This window comes from Gallinula chloropus (assembly GCF_964237585.1).
Source record: "Gallinula chloropus genome assembly, chromosome: 5".
NCBI classification, from domain to species: Eukaryota; Metazoa; Chordata; class Aves; order Gruiformes; family Rallidae; genus Gallinula; species Gallinula chloropus.
In genome coordinates this window covers 29,840,221-29,861,739 of record NC_140090.1, presented here as the reverse complement: position 1 = coordinate 29,861,739, position 21,519 = coordinate 29,840,221, and the positions used below count along the sequence as shown (strand labels likewise).

General features: G+C 43.0%; 1 protein-coding gene across 1 annotated transcript in view; it reads right to left on the bottom strand.

The window, feature by feature from the left end:
• The window catches only part of SPATS2L (spermatogenesis associated serine rich 2 like), an 81,068-nt gene extending 66,640 nt beyond the window's left edge, over nt 1–14,428 (bottom strand). Inside the window, exon 1 of the mRNA XM_084264946.1 lies at nt 14,414–14,428. The gene's annotated coding sequence lies outside the window, so the exon portion shown is untranslated. The remainder of the gene's footprint in view (nt 1–14,413) is intronic.
• Between the last annotated feature and the right edge of the window lie 7,091 nt (nt 14,429–21,519).

Sequence of the window (21,519 nt, the reverse complement as noted above, 5' to 3'; positions counted from 1 at the left end):
CTACAAGAACTGCTGTCTGCTTCCTATACTTTCCATATTTCTGATAGATAGGGATAGGGTTTTTTTTCCACAGCTGGGAATGCCTTACATGGATATGTTAATACTTCCTCAGTTCTTCCTCAATCTCTATCTTTCAGCTATCTCCATTTATTACAGTCTTCTCGAATCTCAGAAACATAGAAGGCCTCTGTAACCAACTCTAAGTACACTGTTAATGACCCTAGTACATTTATGGAAAGCTCTCAGTTCACCAAGGAACTCATCCATATATGTGTTCACAGTGCAGTCTTATTTTGGGAATTAACTTCATTAAGACACCTTGATTTGCAACATGTCAACAGAATGGCTGAGTTATCACTTTCAGCCCAAAGGTGATAAAATGACACTTTATTTTGCAGGATTGTTCTGTGGAACAGGGATGACAACAGAATAGTTAGCCAGGCACCCATGCTATGTTCAGTTCACACAGCGCCTTGTATACTTTAAGACCACTTAATGGATTTAAGATTAGAATTCTCCCTGAAACACAAGACCACATGCCAAAATTATTCCCCTAAGGAGAGGGCTTCTGAAGCTACATTCAGAAATATAAAATTACATGAGATCCTCAGCCAAATAGTTATAGCAGTTCTTCATTATTATCATTACTAAAGAAAATATTCCCTAATGCATTTCAAGTTAAGCTTTCTCTTTTCCCTGCCCTAAGCTGAGGATGCACGTAAAGTGTATCTGAAAAAGCAGTATCCCAGCTGGAGTTAGCAACACTGCCTGACAACACAGGCCATTATTTGTTATTCCTTGCTTCCAGTCAGGATTCCAGCTTCTGAACTTAATGAGTTCATGCAGAATACTTCAAGTAGTCCAATATACTGAAAAAACATATTTAAAATAGAAAGTCTTTGTGACCAGCCAAGTGGAATACTTGAGGGGGGAAAAAAAAAAGATCATTAAAGAAGCTGTAGAGGACTTACAATTCTGTTTTGTTTGGATCTGTACAGTAGCCTAGCCCATAAATAGAAACCAGGTTTTTTTACATTTGCTTGGCTTTATTTGAGAGTTGTGGGAATGATGGTAACCAAGTAACAACACAAAGCTGAAAAACCCTCATTAAAACAATTGCTGATAACCCTGATGAGCCAGGATAGTTTCAGTGTCTAGAGGAGCTATGGGATCTCCATCTTTGTACACTTCGGGGGGTACAAGATCCTAAGAAGAATGAGAAAAATAGTCCACACAATCAGTGGCCTCTCCATGCCTCTGGGTGAAAATTGTCTCCTCTGAATTAAATTCTGCCGCCACTCAGAGCCCGCTCCGAGTTTTACTCGCCATTTCTGCACACTGAAATGTCAATTTGCCAGGAAAGCTTCCTCTTACTGAGGCTGGGGAACAAAAAAAATGCTGTGTCTCAGGCAGCTTAAGTATTAACAAGTTAAAAGTAACCTCTACAGATTTGAAAGAAGATTCAGTATGGACCCATGTAAATTTGAGTTATGTTAGTTCACAGAGAACACAGCTTTAGAATTAATTCAAAAAGAAATCATAAAAAGTGTAGCCAAGTTCCAAAACATCTCTGGGAAACTATCTCCCCATTGATCCCTGGCAAATCAGAACAATTAACCATGTTACAGCTTCTATGATTAATGACAGCTGAAATACCTCATTTGCAATTAATGAACAATCATCACTACTTTCAAACTGGCACATCCTCATGTATTTTGTCTTTGGTCTCACAACAAAAGACAGAAGCTTCTGAAGGAAGTAGTACTTTGTATTTTGCACACTTAAGCAAAATCACTTGTGCCCTTACTGTGTCAAAGGGCTTTTATTCAGCATTTTATAAAGCAGGTTTTTTAACAAGTCCAAGCACAAAGATACTTTCTTAATAACAAAGCCAATGTATATATTTTTGTATACACATTTCAAGGCAATTGTATTCTGAGAAAAAAAGCATCATTTCCATACTTCTCTAAAAGGTCAAAGTTATTTGCTTATCCAAATAAGCAGCATGCAGCGAAAATATGTCTGAGTGCATATGCTTTTACCTAAATGAGGAATTATTTTAGGAGACAAAGGTTGTCTACTGAACATAATGTGTTAATGCATCAAGGCTGTGGATGCTGAGTTTATGCTGCAATTTAGTAGACAGCATTACAGTGGCTTAATATCACAAGGTAGGGCAGTGAGATTAATATCGAAAGCAGCATAGAGCAACTATAGCAGACATGTGATTAACACTCACAGAATATGCTGATAATGTGAAGTTTACAGGGTGCATTAAAGAGCTCAATCTTGATGAACAGGTCTACAGCTTTTCCTGATACCCAATCAATATCAGATTTTACTGTGTACTACCCAATATTAGAAAGTATAATAAATAAGAATTAAAATCACCCACAAGCCCCAACTAGAGACCACTCCATGTTACAGTGGTACACAGAGACAAGGTGGCATCAAGAAATCAGTCTACTCCCAACCTCTTTGTGCTTGTGAAAAACACATCACACCATGAATGTGAAAAGCAGAACTTTTCATCAACACTAAGTCACGTTTTAAGGATAGCATTGCTTCTGCCTTATGACAACATAAGTGGACACAAAGTCCAAAGGAGACAGAATCTCCTGTGAATCCTTAATGGAAGGTAGGCCAGCAGATGGATGTACACTCTCCATCACCCACTCTGCCCAGGGTCCAGTACTGCAGCAGCAATGGGATCCTCAAGTCTGATTCCACCTCACTCCAACCTAGTTGACCTAGAAGGAGGAGGAGTACTCCAGCCAACTGTCATCTAAGCAGTTTCACACTCTTCTTTCTGGCACTCCTACAAAAGCTGAGCACAACCAAGAAGCAGGTTTTATAGTTTAGAGTTCGGTATGTTCTTCTTATACAGACCTCCAGTCCTTATTTATCTCCATTTCAAATGAGGAAATACCCTCTTTTCTTGATGCATAAAAATTCCAAGAATGAGATCAAAACGAAAAAAAAGAATAATGAAATCCATTTATAAATGTAAACATAACTCTAGCCTCTTTTGAAGTTTTAACAGGAAAGAGGAGCAAAATTACCCAGGGGATCTTGGTCAGACTCAGTCATGGATGTAAATGAAATCTCATTCCCATGTAGCATTTCACATCACAAAGGAAATCTCTCACAGCCCAGATACAGAAGGTTCCACAAAACATTGATTTGTATGTCAAAGCAGCCTTTTCATAGGAATGACATACTAATAACAAAATAACCCCCAGATTTTGAAGCAAGTTTCTGATGCTAGAACTTAACTGTTTCTTTGGTGATTTAAAATATTTTAGACTGGGCTTCAGCTGAAACATCTATGTCAGTCTTTTACTTATGAAGGAATTTGGCTATAATAAAGCAAGATTACTGCTTGGTTTTCTTTTCTGCTAATGAGATTGGATAAAAGTGAATGAGCATTGGTGCAAATCTGGAATGCCTTCATTGAACCCAGATACAACCTATGCTAAAGGGAATCAGAGTTTGCCTGAGTTTATTGGCATAGACCTTCTCTATGGATCATTTATTCAGAATTCCTGTCTGCATTTACTTTCCTAGTAACAAACATGTATTTACTGCTGATACTGAGTCTCAGTAGCTGGTTTACAGCTTCAACCCTGTTTCAAGTGCCTTTGAGATACCAAGAACAAAGTTTGTTCCAGTAATACCCACTCACCCACAAGACAGCGTCTGCATATTTTATGGTAGGCTAAAAAAGGAACATGTTAGATTTAATGACTGAAAGTTGCATGGAAAACATTATGTGCACTCAACACGGCCAAATTACCATCTCTAATCCAACCTTTGCTTTGTGAACCATCAGACTTCTGCTTGTTTTCGCTTTGCAAATGCTTAGTACATGGATGCTGCTTTTCATTTTATTTCCCAAGATTTTTGCTGCTTAAGTAGAAGAGAGGAGGGGCATAATAAAATAAATATGGCTACAAGCCACTTTTCTTGTTTCCAAAGTCTTCTTTCACAGATGAACCTGCACAGTTCATAGGCTCCAATCATCTCACCCCTGAAATCAACTCAACAGCATCCTTTTAAGTCTCTATGTTCAGTATGAACAGCTGAAGCTTTCACATATCAGCAAATACCTGAGCATCCATACCTACAGATTTCAAGCGCACACATGGCCTGACCACCTCATATCATCTTGATCACCAACATGCGATCTCAGCCCCCTTAGTACACAAGTACATCTCTTCCAGTGAATTACTACACTCAGTGAACTTCAGAAGCCATACAAGCAGTTTGTGCTGTATGTTCAGGACTAGAGCAGAGTATAAAAGCTGGCCACTAAAAGCAGAATTACCAAGTTACAAAGTGAGAATGAAATGATTCCCTCTTTTCATATCCTGTATATAATGAAATGCTTCGTTTAACACAAATCATACTAAGAGTGAAGTATCAACATTGAAGCCAGCCCTGAAGCATGACAGAAAATCTACTGCTGTCACTCTTCACTTCTTTCCTGCCAGCAGTGTCTGATTAGGAAGCTGACATACCTAAATAACAAGACTCTCTAGGATCAGAGACGGGTGCATTAGGTGCATGCTACTATGGATGAAAAATGGAGTGGAGGCACGACATGATTTCCAGAAATGACCTTAGAAGGCAGAAAAAGAAAGAAGGAAAGAAAAAAATGCAGATTTGTAAAATTATTTCAATTCTTATTGAGAGTCGAAGGCTTTCAAAACATTATATGTTTTTATTACATTTTCTGAGGAGAAAGTAAATGGAGATGAGAAGAAACATTCTTTGCTAAGAGTTTTAAAGCAATACAAATATTTTTTATATGGGAAAGACATTGTATATGTGGGGTTGATAGATGGGAAACAATTATTTTAATATCTCCTATTTTAAAAAAGGGTAGAAGATAAAAACCACACAACTACTCTTCATTGTATTAGAGGTTCATTTTTTTTACCTAACTACATATGATCACTGTCAGGACTTCCAGCATAAGGGAAGCAATTAAGAAATAACTCAGCACACAACCAATCTGTCCATCTCCACCCACCAAAATAAATATGCTGCAAATGCAAAAAAGAAACACGAGCCGCCATAGAACACAGCACATAAAATTAGCCTGCTAAGGAACAAGCATGAAACCACTGAAGCTGCACATGAAGTGGAATCACAGAACCGTTTCTATAACAATTCTGAGACAGGCTGTCTGTTATGAGCATTTTTCTTCTGATGGCCTGTCACTGTAGTGAGGTGAGGTTCAATACACTTCAGCACTGTTTCTCACAGGAATGCTTACGTCTGTCAGTAATCACATGGATATTATCACATGGCTGTTAACAAATAATAGTAAGGACCTGATTACCAGTCCTCTTCTTGACTTCTCCTCGTAAAGAATTATGAAAACTTGTTTATTTCACACAACTTCAGGTCAAATCTTTTATTCAAATTATCAGCCTGCATTCATTAACCACCTTGAGGCAAAAAATAATATAAACTTAGTTTTCCATGGCCCCATGGCCTCCGCGCGCGCCCACCGGGATGTTTCCTTTAACTACACTGTTTGTAAACTTCTGTGTGTATGGTTTTTTGGTGTTGGGTTTATTTGTGGGGCTGGGGTAGGGATTGGTAGGCTTTGTGTGTTTTGGTTTTGTTGCTTTTTTTGTTGTGGTTTTTCTTTGAAACCTTAATCCATGAAGAGGTACCTTTCTACACTTGTATTAACATGTAGGGTTAAGAATTTATGATCTGCCTCTTAAGGAGTCCATCTGCCATTCAAGAGCCTATATAGTGTATCTCTATATAGTGTATCTCTGTATTTTCCATTTCCATTGGCAGCAGATTCCTTCCTGTGGCCAGTGCTGCAATCTAAAAATGTCACAATATAGCTCACAACAGCCTCTAAGGTCCCTCCCAGAAAAATCCTAAACTAGCAAAAGGCAAAACCTTTTATGGAGACCAGCACCAAAGGCAAAATCCAACAAAACCAGCACACTCAGCAACAGTCATCCCAAACCACGCTGGCTGCCAGCTGGCACCAGTTCCAGTGGTTCCCCTTGCCTGCTGTAAGGCCTGCAGGAGGAATGCAGCTCTGCAAGAGCCTTGCTCCCATACATGGGCAGTGAAGCACCTCCATCACACTCCTACCTTACAGCCCAAGAGCTCAAAAGGAGTTATCGTTGCCCAGGTCTTTTAATGCTTCAGCAATAGTACTATTTGACCATTTATTTCCTTCTATTAAACCACTTCTGCAGAGCTGAGCTCCAACTTCAGGAGCTCAGTCAGTATACAGAGATTGGACCCAGAAAGAGCACTATCCCAAAACAAAATGCCATTTTTTTTCCATAAATAACACTAACCTTTATTTTTTTCTTTAACTTACAAAAAAGGAATCTTTATCAAGCTGAGCTTCTCTCCAAAAGGAAGACAATCTTACTCAACATTGTGAACGATAGTTTAAAGGTGTGCTATTCAGTTTAATTAATGATTGCATTTACACAGCTTCATTCCTTTAATATGATGCAACAATGTTAATGACATTTTTGCAGTTTAACAGACCTTGCAACGGCAAGATGATCCCTCTTCCATTTAACAAGACCCTTGTTATAGCTTAATAAATCTGGTTTTGCTCATTGGCAATTCTCACCAAAATGATTTGGAAGGTACCACCATTCCCCTACAGCCTGATTTTCAGAGGACCTGGCTGCACACAATTACAACTAAAACTTTCTGCGCTCAACATCTTTGAAAACCCACCACTAACAAGACAACTAGAAGTTTCTAACCTTTCCTCATCCATAGTGTAATGTGCAAAATAATCAAGGTCAGATACAGTGCAATTTTAGAGAAGGGAATCACCTATTAAGACACTGATATGGGAACCCTCAACTCATCCTGTTAGCATAGAAAAAGGCGAGCCATCATTCTTTGTCAAGCGATGGCAGTGCAATGCAGGAATTTACATACATGACCATCTGTTGCCACATTAGGCAACAGTGGAGTGACTTTCCAGTCTGCCAAATGCCTGTCCTTGTTCAGAACTTCCTTGGTTTTGTAGGTTTACTCTCTTGACTACAAAATAAAACACAACACTTCACACTACAGCATCCATCCCAAAACACTCTGTGGACTATGAACCCTCTCACACAACTGTCCGACGTTTCAGGACTGAGCACTACACAAACACAGGACTAGAGGAGCGAAAGGCAGCAGCACACTGCCGCAGCCTGCTCTGCAGCTGCCTCATGCCATACTCTGGCTAACACCAAACTCCTGGTCACACCAAAAGTGCTGAAAAATTTCTAATACGTATAGAGCTGTGGCAGAGCCTTCATTTGAAATGCCTCTTCCCCAGAAACTAACCTGCAGAGGATATATACTGCACCTGTCTCAGGCAGGTGACGGGCTTGTGTCTCATGATAGGGAAAAATGGTGAAGTTATGGGCTGTGCCCCGATACACTCCCAATAATACAGCACTAGAATCATCTCATATCAACATGTCCAGTAAACTTAACGTAAAAAATAACTACACAACAAAAAAGGGAGAAAATAAACATTAAAAGGATCATAATGCAAGATACTGACTTTACACCAGTATCACAACCCCACCAATGTTGAGGATTTCCTGTCTTCAGCACATGCCAGAAAAATTATGACATTTTCCATAGTCCCCTTTCACACAAAAATAAACAGCAGAGAGTCAGAGCTGATGTAAAGCCGATTGTCTGCTCACCTCAAGGTCTCCCCAACACACCATTATTTGGGTATTTATTTTACTTCTTTTAGGATAAAATAGTAATTAGCACATTAAAGAAAAGTCAATACAGCTATTGCAATCAACTCCACAGCAACCATACTCCCTTATGGTTGCAAAACCTTCCAATCCACCAGCAATGCACTGTAGAATCAGCATATGTAGGTCAATGAGGCACAAGAGCAGAAATATTAAATCTGTTGTTTTAGCAACATTTAATAAGGGGACAACTGTGTTCACTGAGCAAAAAGGAAGCAATGATAATGGGCCAAACTCTGTACTTGTGGATTTCAGTGTACATAAGTCCCAAGAGAATCTGGCTCTAAATCAGTAACTTATGAACTGCTGCAAGCCAATGCTTTCCATTAGATCATTAACCAAATGGCCAAACCCAAGGAAAACCCCATCAGGGCCCGGAAACCCTGATCTTGCATTACCATCACACAGAAAAAATATTCCTTGTAATTTCCTGCTTTCATCCTCACATCATGAGCTTCCATTCCCACTTGAGTATCTAAACAGACTTGGCCAAAAAGCTGGTGCCCTATGACTGCCAGAGCTTCTTCTGGCCTCTGGAGATCTTCCACAACCTTCCTCCCTCACTGCAGCTCCCTTCAACCACCATCTCTCTTCACTGCTACAAGCCTCTGGGCACTCTTACGTAGCCACAGCAGACTGGTACTGCAGATGTCTTCAGGGCAGCACTGGCAGATACATGGCGCATGGGTAAGACAAGAGGTGTATCTGACAGTGCACCTGATCTTTTGACTCCCTTCTGCTTTCCTTAAGTTTTAGGCCTCGCTGCCTTTCTGTTGGTTAGATGAATCATCCAATCCTTTCTGTCTTCCACTGTGGTTGTACAAAACAATTTGGCTACTGCAGAGGAAGAAAACCTCGAGTTCTTTGGGGATTTTAATGAGAAGCAGGTATCCCTCTTTTATTCTAGTAATGAAGTGGCTGTAATACATGGGGAAACCTCAGGAGCTGTGGGAACAGATGGGGAAACCTCTGTCCACCTGAGTGCTGTGTAAGCATTCTATCTCTACACCATCCTTCTCCCCCTCAACTCCGGCACAATGAGCACAAGCTCTGATCCTAATATCAAAACACAACCTCATGCCAGCCACTTAAACCAGCCAGCTCAAAATTTCTAGCCAACACTAAGTTATTATTGGAAAACACAATTACAAAAAAGGCAACATTTCATTCAGACCGAGTCCTAAATATCACTACATCAAACTCTGCACAGACTAGTATTAGTATTGCACAAGACAGCTATTCCCTCCATCACCACAGAAAGGAGAAGTACCACAGCAATGACATTTTTGGACTTGTAGGTTTTTCCACCGCTTGTATAAACCACAGCCTCTGAATACATTCTCACTCAGAAGTACTACCACACCCAGACTGCACGTGCAAAGCTTTTATTGCATTTAATTTTACACAGAGAATCATACAGAGCACTGCAATTTAAATACTAAAAGTGGATAGTTTAAGTGTAGTGCAGAAGTGGAAGCCACAAACTAGACAAGTGTAGGAAGGACGGTACAAACTGAAAGCTGGTTTTATATATAACTAAGTAATTCGGTCTGAAATGACCATTTGAGTACAGGCTTGAGCTTAGAGTCCTCCAAAGCCCAAATACTCTTTCTTGGCAGCTGTGCCTAGACCAGTAAGAAAGCCTCAAGTCCTTATCTGCCACCCCATTAGCTGTCACCATGCATCAGTCTTCAGCAGCAATAAAAGCCACGTGCCACAGAAAGCACTCAGGCAGACACCCCAGCACCAAGCCTTCAGGGCAAGCTCTGCACAGGTTTCTAACAAAATCGATCAGGATCCTGAAGAACTATCATCATTCAGAAACGTCTCCTAGCACAAACACTATGATTTGGTGCTGTTCCAGGTAAGAGACAGCCAAACACAATAAAGCCTTGTATACATTTTGCATAAGGTTGGGACAAAAACCACCTACCTACCTGCCCTGAATGTGGCATGTTTATTTTGAAACGCTGCCAGGCAGGTTGGCCTTACCAGCATGAAAGGATAACAACTGGGTGAGAGCATGCTGCCAACACCACAGCAGTAGAAGCTTCTTTAATCCTAACTCAAAACATACCCACAACTTTTGAGAATAGTCACCTCACAGCCCGTTTGGCCATGCACAGCACCAACAGGTAGCAATGCTCAACACCACTTGGAACATAAAACAGCATGAGCCATCTTAAAAGCACAGTTCATGGAGGCACCAGGTCCGAGTTACCGCTTTAAGAAAAAAAGGCATAGAACAGAGCTTCAGTCAATGAACATCAGATAAAACAGTGCCAGTTTGCACAGGCCTAACCCTGAGCGGCAGCACATTGGTATTCACAAACAGGTGAGGTTCCTCTGCCATCTGACCTCTTTACCTTTTCAGCACTTGCGAGATTAGATTCATCAGTAATTTAAACACCGGACACAGTGCACAGCCATAGGCTTTTTTTTTTTTTTTCAGTCAGCAAACCACTAGAGAGAGTACTGAAAGGCCTATTATGAAGGCCAATCACTACCTTTTCTTGAATGACCACATGAAAATCGGTGACCATTCCACAATGGATTGAAAGGGCCTTTTGTCTGAATGGAAAGGACAAGGAGTCACTAAGTATTGCAGATTCATTTGTAACTCATGGGTTTTGAGGAAACTATATAGCTCCAGTTACAAGCAAACAAACAAACAAAAAAAAAAAACCCAGAGCAGGCTTTGAAAAATGTTGTGTCACAACCTTTCCTACTATGTATATGGAGAACATATTTTTAGGTTAGTTTCTTTTGTATTACCTAAAAGATAGGCAGGCATTCTATATCACCATTATATTCTGAGAGAAGAACACTCATGCAGGGTTTTGCCTTTATTCCAAAACCTCAATTAGGGTCTGCAGCACTATCTGCCTTGTCTAAACAGAAAATCATCAGGAGCTTTTTTGGTACCAGATGAAGTAAAAATATAATTGCATTGGGATAACAACTGAAGGCATTGCCACTGTTGCTTAATAATCACCTTAGTAAGTAAGCAAACTTGCCATCACCCATAAAGTATATGGTGGGCTATTCAACAATAAAACTCTTATTATATTGACAAACCAGCATTTGATAGTTTTGTTTTTGAAGTCTGAATCTCAAGTCTCTCACAAAAAATGGTCAATTGCATCTGCTGATGACGTCTCAGAATAAATGTTTCACTTCTTCACCCACCTCAATCGTATTTTCAGTTCTCAGGTTTTACATGCAAATGTACAGACACACAAAATGGGATTTGCACACATGATTTCATTACAAAGCTTCTAAACAAGTTTCACATGGACGAACTTCCAGCAGGAAAGACAGTGGGGACTAATAACTAAAACCAGATTTCTTCTAACCCATATCCAGAACTAGGGAATTACTGCACTTCCATTCAGAAACAAAAGTCACAGCTGTCAGCCTTGCCCTCTTCACCCGCCTGTTCCGCCCACATACTGTGAAATTAACAGTCAAAAAATGTCAGTTTTCACTCTCCCATTACTTGCCACATCCCAGAATTTATATTCCTTGTGCTCCCATGACCCCCTTGAAATCAAGCAATGTATTTTGCACACACTGTTGGTCAAGGTGGTCAAAAGAAGATTTAGTCCACCCTATCAAATTACGTCAAGCAAGGAGCTAGTCTTTGGCACGTTACAAAACAGCACCACCAGGACTAGAATCTTTGCTGTGGGAATCACCTACGATGCCACGTTCAGATGAATGCCAGAAGTGAGGATCCTGCCATGCAAGGACACCCCCAAGGTAAGTACACACCCCATCATCTCACTATGTAAGACAGGAGCCCATAGTCCTCAAGACTGTAAAGAGAATCTTGCAGATGCAAAGCAGAGGCAAAACAACTGCATTGGCTTCTTGAAGTTCAAAGTGTTCAGAAACAGAGCAGAGACGTGTGAACTGCACAGTCCCCTACTAATCTCAGTGAAGTTCATGGCCAAATTCTTTGATAAAATAATGCTCTAGTGTTGTTTCCAAGCAACTATTAGCAGGGGAAGGTGGTAGGCTGATGCCAGAAGGCCAGTCTAAAGTAAAGGCATTTCAACATTAAAGTTAATTATTTCACTACTGTTGATTCTTCTACATAAAGGACAAAATTGCAAAAGAAAGCTGGTAAAACATCTGAAGAGGGAAGAAAAGGCAGGAAGAAATTGAAAGAAAGGGAAGGACTGAGAGAGTGCATAAAAACACAGAGGGTGGAGGAGACAGTTTCACCAGCCATAGATATTTCCCTGGAGTAACATGGACAATAAAATCCTTAATGTTAACTAGAAGTTACTCTTCTTCCCTTGACCTTTGTTGAAAGCCCCCCCAGATCTTCAGCTCCAAGTTGTTAGGTAGCTTTACGTTTATTCTCCAGTGCACAGTGGAGTTTGACCTTTTCTTTGGGTGTGTGAAGCCCCACACCACACTGCTTTGAGAAAATGACTGAGGATATTTTGTATTCTGCATGACTAGCAAGCATTACTTAACAGCGTCCAGAGACCTCTAGGGTAGGGTCCCTGGAAACACACTAGGAAATATGGTCCCTAGAATGGCAACGGCAGCAACACCTGTGGGTGAAAGGAACACAGGCATAACAGCCTGGGGAAATCAATACAAAACACAGATTCCCTACAACTACTGACAGGCATGGCTTTGGTACCTCCACCATTGTTAGAAGAAAGCTCAACAAAAAAAAATAAAATGCATTGCAGGCTGCTGGAATTGTGTTGTGCTTTCTCTTAAGAACAGTCCTTAAACAGCTTCTGTTTCAGACACTTATTTCCTTGAAATATGGGAAAAGGCAGGGGAGGTGTCCTGACATTGCGCTGTTTCCATTTTTTTGAGTGAGAAAGCACATGTTCCTTCTCAGGCATCTCTCTGGGCATAAGGACTGTGGAAACAGACCCTTCACTTAAGGATAACCCTGAGAATGTTTTGAAGGGTACTTAATTTACTTCACCTTAATTGTAACACTTCCTTACACAGTAAATTTCCCAGAGTTATGACCCTACCTCCTTACATGTTTACAGAGCACCTGACACAGTACAAGCCTTATCTTGATTGGTGTCTCATTACGTTTAACAGATCCTGCTGTTCTCATAAAAGGGCCAAACACCTTCAACTCCCATAACACAATTAGAGAGAGAACACTCGCCGCCTAGCAGCGGTGTTCAGCTCCAGCAGGTTGTGATGGCGCCTCACAACACTGATCAATCTGTTCAGACCTGAAAATCATTCTTCATTTACACAGTTTGACTGTATTCACAGAAACAATTGCAGCAAGGGCACAGTGTCCTGCTCACAGCAGTTTAAAGACTCTAGTTAGTGGCATTCAACAGGTTACCATCCAGAATGTCTTTCACGGTCAGCACAAATATGTTCCTGGTTAACCTTGACATTCTGCATACAGCAGTCTCTTCCACTTTCTATTTAGAAAGTTTTTATCTTACCTTCTCTGAATCATCACATTTCAAAAACTGTTTTATAACTGCATCAGGAGCTCAAAGAAACAGAAGAAAGATGCTTTACAACAGGCACTGATAATTCAAATTTAAAAGTTAACATCAAATAATTCCCTTAGAAGATCATTTGCTGCCTTCAAGTATATAAAACATTCATACATTTATACATTTTCAAGCTGGAATCACAACCAAATCGATCCACAGGAATGTGACCTGGAATCAAACAGATGGATTTTCTGTGGTGCCCCTTAACTCTCCTAAAGAAAATAAACCTGGTAGTACAAATGATTCACATCTCAGGATGACAAGGCTGAGGGTGGGGAAGAAGCTTGCACTGTTCATTTACAACTCAACAAAGAAAGCATCACATTCTGATAGAGAATAAAGGAATATTGCCAGCTGTCACTACTTATCAACAAGATGCACACCCAGTGATTCAATTTTCCACCCACGGTAAGAGAGATACCAGGCATTAAAAAAAACCAAACCCAAACACTAACTCCATCACCTCTACCTTGGTGCAGATAAACCCTCAAACGGGTGCGTACGTGCTGAAATCGTAGCTAGGGCACGGCAACCTTCGTGCCTACCCCGTGGTGTGTCAGCACCCGTGGCAGCGCTTACGCAGCCCATGCGAAAACCCAAGGCAGCATTTCAGGAACGAACGTACCGCTGGCTCAGCGCGCCCGGCCGCCAAGACAGCCGGGGGTAAGCGGCTGCGCTCGGAAAGACCCGGCTGCCCGATCCCCGGGTGCGCAGTTAATCATTTATGACCCAAGGCTGTTACTGAATAGCCCCGAACCGCGCGGCACTGCCCGATTTCGGCTGCGGCGGCGCCTGGGGGCTGGCGGAGCAGCGGGGAGGGCGAGCCGCGGTGAGCGGCTTCCCGGGCGCTCGCGGAGCCGGTCCCGGAGCGCGCCGGGCGGGGTCCGAGGGGCCGGGGCCGGGCCTGGCTGCAGTCCCCGTGCCGCCAGAAGGGGCCCGACTGCCTCCACCCGCGGCCGGGTGTCGGCGCCAGGACCCGAAGCGTTTAGAGCGCCAGGCGGGGTACCGGGCGGCACCGCGGCGACCGTCCTCCCTCCTCAGCACCCGTCGTCAGTAAACTCCGGGCGGGCCCTCCTCCGCCCCCCCGCGCAGGTGCCGCCAGGCGGAGGGCCGGGCAGAGCGGTGCCTTACCTGGTAGCCGCCGGGCCGCAGCGAGGCCGTGCCGCCGCGGCAGATGGCGAGGGAGCAGCGGCGGACCTGCGAGATTCGGCGGCGACCGGTAGTGGGTCGCGGCTGTTGCACCGCCGCCCGCCCGCCCGCAGGGCCCCGCCTCGCGCCCCTCCCCTGCGCGCGCGCCGCCCCGGGCCCGCCTCAGTAACGGCCGCAACGGCCCCCGCCCACGGCACCGGCGGCGCCGCGCGCCCCCGGCCCGCAGCGAGAGGGCCGCGAGGGAGGCCGGGGCGGCAGCGGGTCGCGGCGAGGGACGGACCGACCCGGGGGACGGGGCGCTCTCCCGGGACGCTCGGCAGCAGGGCGGGAGAGCCGCCCGAAGCCCGGCTCCGGGAGCACGACGCGCGTCGCGTCCGTCCTGGGCGCCGGACGGGAAGAGTTACGTGGGACGGAGAGAAGCGCCCCGGGCACCGGCGCTTTACTGCTGCCGCGGGGCCAGGAGCGATGCGTGTCCCTCCTGCCACGCACAGAGCCAGGCCCGAGACACGCCGCCACTGGTCCCCACGCACAGACCGGCTGAAGCACTTAGCGCTGAGCAAAACGAAGCCGGCAGCACACGTCAGTGCGAGCTGAGGCATCTTCCTCGCTGTGAATACTGGCAGCATACTACCAGGATATAAAAATTTACCACAATTTTTAAGTAATCAACACTTTAAAACACCACCTGAATGCCCCTGGGAAAAGCCATGGGTCTGTTAACACCGAGCTGAAGGAGCAATAAGCAATTCTCTGCTCACACACCTGGGATACAGAGGTACAACTGCAAACTTGGAACTAAAAACCATCAGGCTTTCCATAAACAGCTGTAGTCCAGTGGTATCCTACACAGGCAGTTTCAGTTCCTTAACCCAAACAACTATCCAGTGCTCATTTCTCCTGACAATGTGAGCCACAACTACTGAAAAATCATAGCGTTTCCTCTCAAAAATCATTGCGTACCTCTTTTCCTGCCAACACAAAGGAGCAGCTCTTGGTCACACCATATGTGTACTTGAACTCCCTACTCCCAGGCAGAGTAACTTCTTACACCTTCAGACGCAGTTTGGAGGCAGCACTCAATCCTTATTATTTCCAACCAAAGATTCCCAAACTACAGCATGGAAAATAATTCAAGGTGAGATTTACAAGGACAATGTACCCACCCCACCCTCCAAACCAGGCAGAGCCAGTAGTGTTTCTCCATGGCAGGCAGGTGGGCTGGCAGAGAACCACCTCAAGCAGTAAGTGATGGCACACAGTGCTCTGCGACCACAGTGCCCAAGTGTACCTCACTGGGCAGTTTCTATTCTACTGAGTTGCAGTGGCTTTGTGCAAAGAGTATCTGTTGAATGGACTCATCCACCTGGTGCAGAAAGCTAGGAATGAATTGGATATTCAATGTTACGATCACAAGGCCACAGGTTCAGAATTAACATTTCATTTGGAATCACGTCTTCAAAACTATTCAGATCTTCAGTATCCAGGTTTATCATAAACAGCGTAACTTTAAATGTGCAGGGTTGTATTTGTGTTCTGAGAGCACTCTGTATAGTATTGCTGACATTTATCTGCACCCAGAGCTGTATGAATTTTGCTGGGAGTTTTGGAAATTATTCTGATGCTCAAGAGAATGGTGCATTATATCCATAAAACAAGGGTGCCGCTGACCTTTCAGCACAAGAGAATGGACGTGAATCATGGACCTGAGACTCATCTAAAGGAACAGAGTGGAAACACATAGGATGAAAGGCTCTAAAGGCTTTACAAATTATATTTGGATGGGGGAGAGCAGGGAGAAAGAGAATGTGGGAAAAAGAAGAATGAAAAAGGATCCTGCTGTTTAGCTCATGCATAAACTGTATGTGCTCAGCCAAAGGTCACTCCTTTTATTTTCTCATTAATTTCAATGACAGTAGATGGTATATGAAGAACAATCTAAAAATAAGGACAGCCAGAAATAGCTTAGGCTTTTCTGTGACAGTATAGCAGGAAGAAAAACCTAAGCTGCAACTTCACTCCATGTCTTCAGACATTTTAAAAAGTAGTGATTTAATTAATTTCCTTTAAGATGAACTGCAAAATCATTTAGAAAAGTTAAATAAAAATTAAGTGGTCGACTTTTTATGTATATTCCATTAAAATATTTGTACCCTGTGTACACTGAAAATAATTGCTAGGGGTTTTTTTCATCCACCACTGTTGGTAAGAAACGGTGTATTTCCAGAGTTTTGAGGCTAAGTTTTCTGGATACTAAACACAAGTGAGGAAAACCCTAAGTACTAGTCTGAGTTGTAAACAAATAGAGAAGGAATAACAGCTTTGGGAAGGCTGCAGGTGTGTGCAAAAGCTGGCACAAGGAAACAAAGTAGAGGCCCAGCAACTGAATGTAGAGCCTGGAATGGGCACATAGAAGGGATCACGAATATTCTGCAGGGAGGATCATGAATGGCTGCCTCAAATCTCCAGGAAACAGGAGCCCTTCACACAGAGGCTGGTGCAACATCTGCCAACTTTTTTCTAGGGAGTAAAGGGCCAAACCTAGAAGCTGATCTCCACATGAGGTGCCACAGATTCTACATCAGTGTTGAAGGAAGTTTAGCATTACTTCAACAGCTTTTTAATTTTGCAGCCACTGGTCAAGGCACATTTGCATTGGCAGTAAATTTGGCTGTATGCTGAGCCTACATTTTCAAAAAGAGGTCACCAGATGCCCAGAGTTTAGTTCTCATCTTCTGTTTGTGTCAAATAGCAGTATGAACCTTATGGTCAACACATGTTGCAATGCTCAGTTCCTCTGTAGAGGTTATGCACTGAACAAGGTAAAGTGATAACAACAATTAAACATCCCAGCGAGGCCCTCTGGGCTATGTTAGAAGTGAGATGGCCTGGTCACTTTGGTTTTTGCATTAAATCCTCAGTTCACAATGTTTCCTATACAACTGTAGTCAGATTTCTGCTGTGACCACAGACAACTCAATTTCTCTGTGCCTCAGTTTCCCATCTGCAAAAGAAGAAAGGAATTTCCAAATCTCAGTGTATATGACAAAGACTATAAGATTACTCCAGGTGTAACTGTAGAATATAGTAACTTTGGAAGTAGAGGTGCCTTAATGATTTCTTGCTCTCTTGCAACCTCCCTGTCTCTACCTTGGCACTGTAATCCATTACTCCAGAAGTAATGAAACTTACATGAAACTTCCCTGCAGACACAGAAGTGACCTGGGCTAAAAATACCACCCCTTTTCTCCAAAGATTTCTTTTTAAACTGAGATCCAGTTGATAGCGAAGCTCTGGCAGCCGGTAACCTGTCATGAAAAGGGTCTTGAAAACTGATGTGTCGTAATCTAACATCAGCTATCAAGCTGCAGTAATCTAGAGGGATGTCACAACACAGCATTTAGAAATTCATTGTTTCTGAAGGGGAAGAACATGCCGCCATGCATGACACAGGCAGGTACCTTGTGCCACTAGATTCCTATTGCTTTCCTTAGGACTACAGATGGAACATGCACCAACTGAACGCAAAGGTAATAAAATATATCCTAATGTAATTGTTCTATCTCTCTGCTTCTTCAAACACCTACTGCTCCCACAAGAGCGACAGACTGGAGAGCTTCAGTTACATCAGTACCGTCATGCCCTCTTGGACTGCTTCTCAGCAAGCAGTTTCACTGTACTGCCCGAAGCAGGTCACTGCCACTTTCCCTGGCTTGCAGATAAGAGACAGCAGCCCAGAAAGCAACAGCACAGAGAACTTCCCAGCTGCAGAAATGAGGCGCAGGTCTTCTGAGTCCTGCCCAACGAGCCTTGCCTCCTGCTGCCTCACCAAAGGGACTGGGTGCTATGTGCAGCAACCACAGAGCAGTGAGGAGAGGCATCTGGAGGGGAGCTGAGGTGTCCCTCAAAGTACGTATTTGTTTGTTTCAATACCAGAATCAGTGATTAAAAGTTTGTTAATTGGCAAGAAATTAAATCTGTTTAACTCCCCCCCCCCCCCCCCCCCCCAAACTGTTTCTGGCTTGCAACAGGGGGAAATTGATTCAACACAGAAATTCTGAAATAAACTCACACAGTCACAGTGGTCTGGCAGCAGATCTGAGGGTGAAGATACAGAAAACAGAAAATTACGTAGCTCTTGTTGTACAGCAGTTGCTAATCTGGGGCATAAACATAACATGGCTCTTTTAAGCCAGAAGAAGGACTGATAATAACATTTTATCCTGGCTTTTGTTAACTGCAGTTTAAAACTGCAACATTAATGGAAAAAAGTTCAAAGAGAGGCACCATAAGTGATTAAAAGGGGTATGTCTTCAGGAGATACATGTTTTCATGCTCAGCTTAAGAGAGCTGCCAAGCATAGAAAAGACAGAAGGTCCTTTCAAAGGACCTGTGTGGAGACATAAAGAGCATTATATGGAATATCAACGTGGAAAGTAGAAAAAGAAGATTCATGATAACTACAAAAAATTCTGACAGTCACAATGGACCAAAAGAACCTAGAAAGGCTGAATTTCTACACGTTACCAGTCAAAAGTTATATTCAGCACCAAGTTTTTTTTAGAAACAGAAAAGCCCCTGCATTTGCATGTGTGATCCCAGGAAAAAAAAAAAAATCGAGGATGACAGCTTTTTTGGCTCTCAAAGCTACAGGTCAGATTTAGAAAGGATAATTCACAACCTGCATGTAAGTTAATGGCCATTATGTTTGCTCAGACAACGTCTGAATTTGATTAAATAGTTATGAGCACACAGACTATATAGTACCTAAACAAAAACCTGGTTTGCAATGACATTATTTATATCAAAGACAATTTCAACTGCTGCTCTGTGATCTCACATTTGGTTAAAAATAAAATGCCCTCAAATGCCTGTGACAAAGTATAATATTCCAGGAAAGATTTTTGGTTTTACTTTTCTTTAAGATTGGCAAACAGGCTGGTTAAAGCCTTCAGAGAGACATGCAGTTGAAAAAAGCAACCTGAGCATTTTCTGATTCCAGAAGCAATGCAGCAGTATCTTGTGGTGTCTAATGTTTCAGAGCGAGTGGACTGGAGCGGGGTGGTAAACACTTCAGAATGACTGAAGTTCGAAAACAAACAAAAAGAAGCCTTGAGCTCACTCTTGTAGTAAATGAGAAAGAAGTGAGGGAAAGCTTGGCAAAAATCAGCATAATAGTAGGCTTATTGTTGAATCTGAAAGCTTCATTTTCCAACAGTGTCCCTTCTCTGGGAAGCTGCACAACCACTCTGAAAGCACTTTCTATAGAGATGATAAATCTATGGTGAAGATTTATGCACATTCAGATTAAGTCAGGAAATCAGTCCTGAAAAGGATAATTAAATAGAGAGACAAAAACCTAGAAGAAAAATTACCAAAAGCCCCGAAAACAAACACAGCTAACAATACACCATGATATATCAGGTCCTGGGATTCTGACTCTGATTTTGGCACCTTGTTCAAGAAACATATGGGGTGAGCAACCTCATCCTCTTCCTCACTGCGGTTCCCAGGACTCTGGAAAGGGGCACTGCATAGCAGCACATTCTGGGCTGTAGCAGAGTGTGTGAGCAGATGAGGCTTATCTTTGGTCCTCCCATTTTAGGTGCTCCTTGTTGCACAAGCTCTTAATTCATCAATAGGTAGGAAGGCAGGCATAAGAGGAAAAAATATTCTGTATCTATACCCAGGATTGTTTGAGACCCCAGCCTTGGTGCTCCTGCGTTTGCATCCACACAGGAGGGGAGAGTTAGAGACACAGCTCTCGGTGACACCGGCCAACCCCAGAAAAGCTGTTGCTGGAACAGTTTCTGATAATGGCTGGCAGTTTCAGGTTGTTGAAGCTGTGTAAATGCTCAGTTTTTGATAACTCCCAGCATGCATGTAGGGTGCTGGTACATACCCAGCACTAAAGGAGCAGCTGAAGAGGCACTTCCCTTACTCAGCAGCAGTGATAGACTTTTGCTCTGTGGTTGGACCAGACCCTGGGCTAAAAACATCACTGTTTAGGCATCTAACTCAGGTGCCAAAGCCAGCAGCCTTGGTGCCTAGATTGTCAGACAAACATAGGTGTCCCACTGACTGTACAGGAGCTTTCAGCCCCATTGTCACCAGAATTACGTAGCTGAAGTTATACTGTGAAAAACCCTAGCACGGGGATGTCCCAAACAATTACAGTACTTGGGTTCTTTCCTGCAGCACTTCCCTGCAAGGAGAAGTGCCCTTCGTAACCCAGAGGCTCTCTGCCAGGTCTGACTCCAGCAGCTTACTGCTTTGTGTTCTGAAAGGTCTCGGTCCACCACCAAAACTCCAGCAACAAACGGCATGGGAACATCTCTTAGCTGATAGCACTAGTAGATTGCTGTCTTCTGTCTGGACTCAACACCGCGAGTAGAAAACCTGAAGGTTCATAAGCAAGATAAGAGCTTTTCAACAGTGCAGCCTCCATTTTAAAACCAGCAGCCCAGACTTTCCAGGCACAAATAAGCAAAGTGCTGTGAGAGCTGGCTCTCTTGACATAGAGGTCACTTCCTCTTTTGTCTTTACAAGATGCACAGCCGACTCAGGGTGTTGATGGTAAAGCAAACACACTGATTTAACAAAATTTAGTGCAAAAGCCCTTCTCTGTCACATCACTGCACTCTAAAACATACAAACTCAGTCCTCCAGCTTTGAAGGTATGACATACAAATGCTGCAACTCTGTGAGAAGATTTAATTTGTGCACAGTAACTTTATAATTAATTTATTTACTAAATCATGTCTCTCTTCTCCAAAGTGGACTCAATCCCAGTGCCTGATTTACCTCATGTGAGAGCTAAGGACAGATGCAGAAGAAAAAATGCAGGGATTCCACTCAAGGACATTTGTCCAGTCTCCTTCACATCAAAAACAAAACCAAAAAGAATCATCTGCACATGATGATCTCAGCCAGCAGGAAAAAGAGAAGAGCAAAGATGCTCTGTGCTCGGGCGTGTAATTTCAACCTCTGGAATGCAGCATAAAATTTAACTGGGAAGTAATGTTTGACAGTATCTGAAAGAAGGGCTGGCCAACAGAAACATATAATCAAGTTGGAAAAAATAATAAATG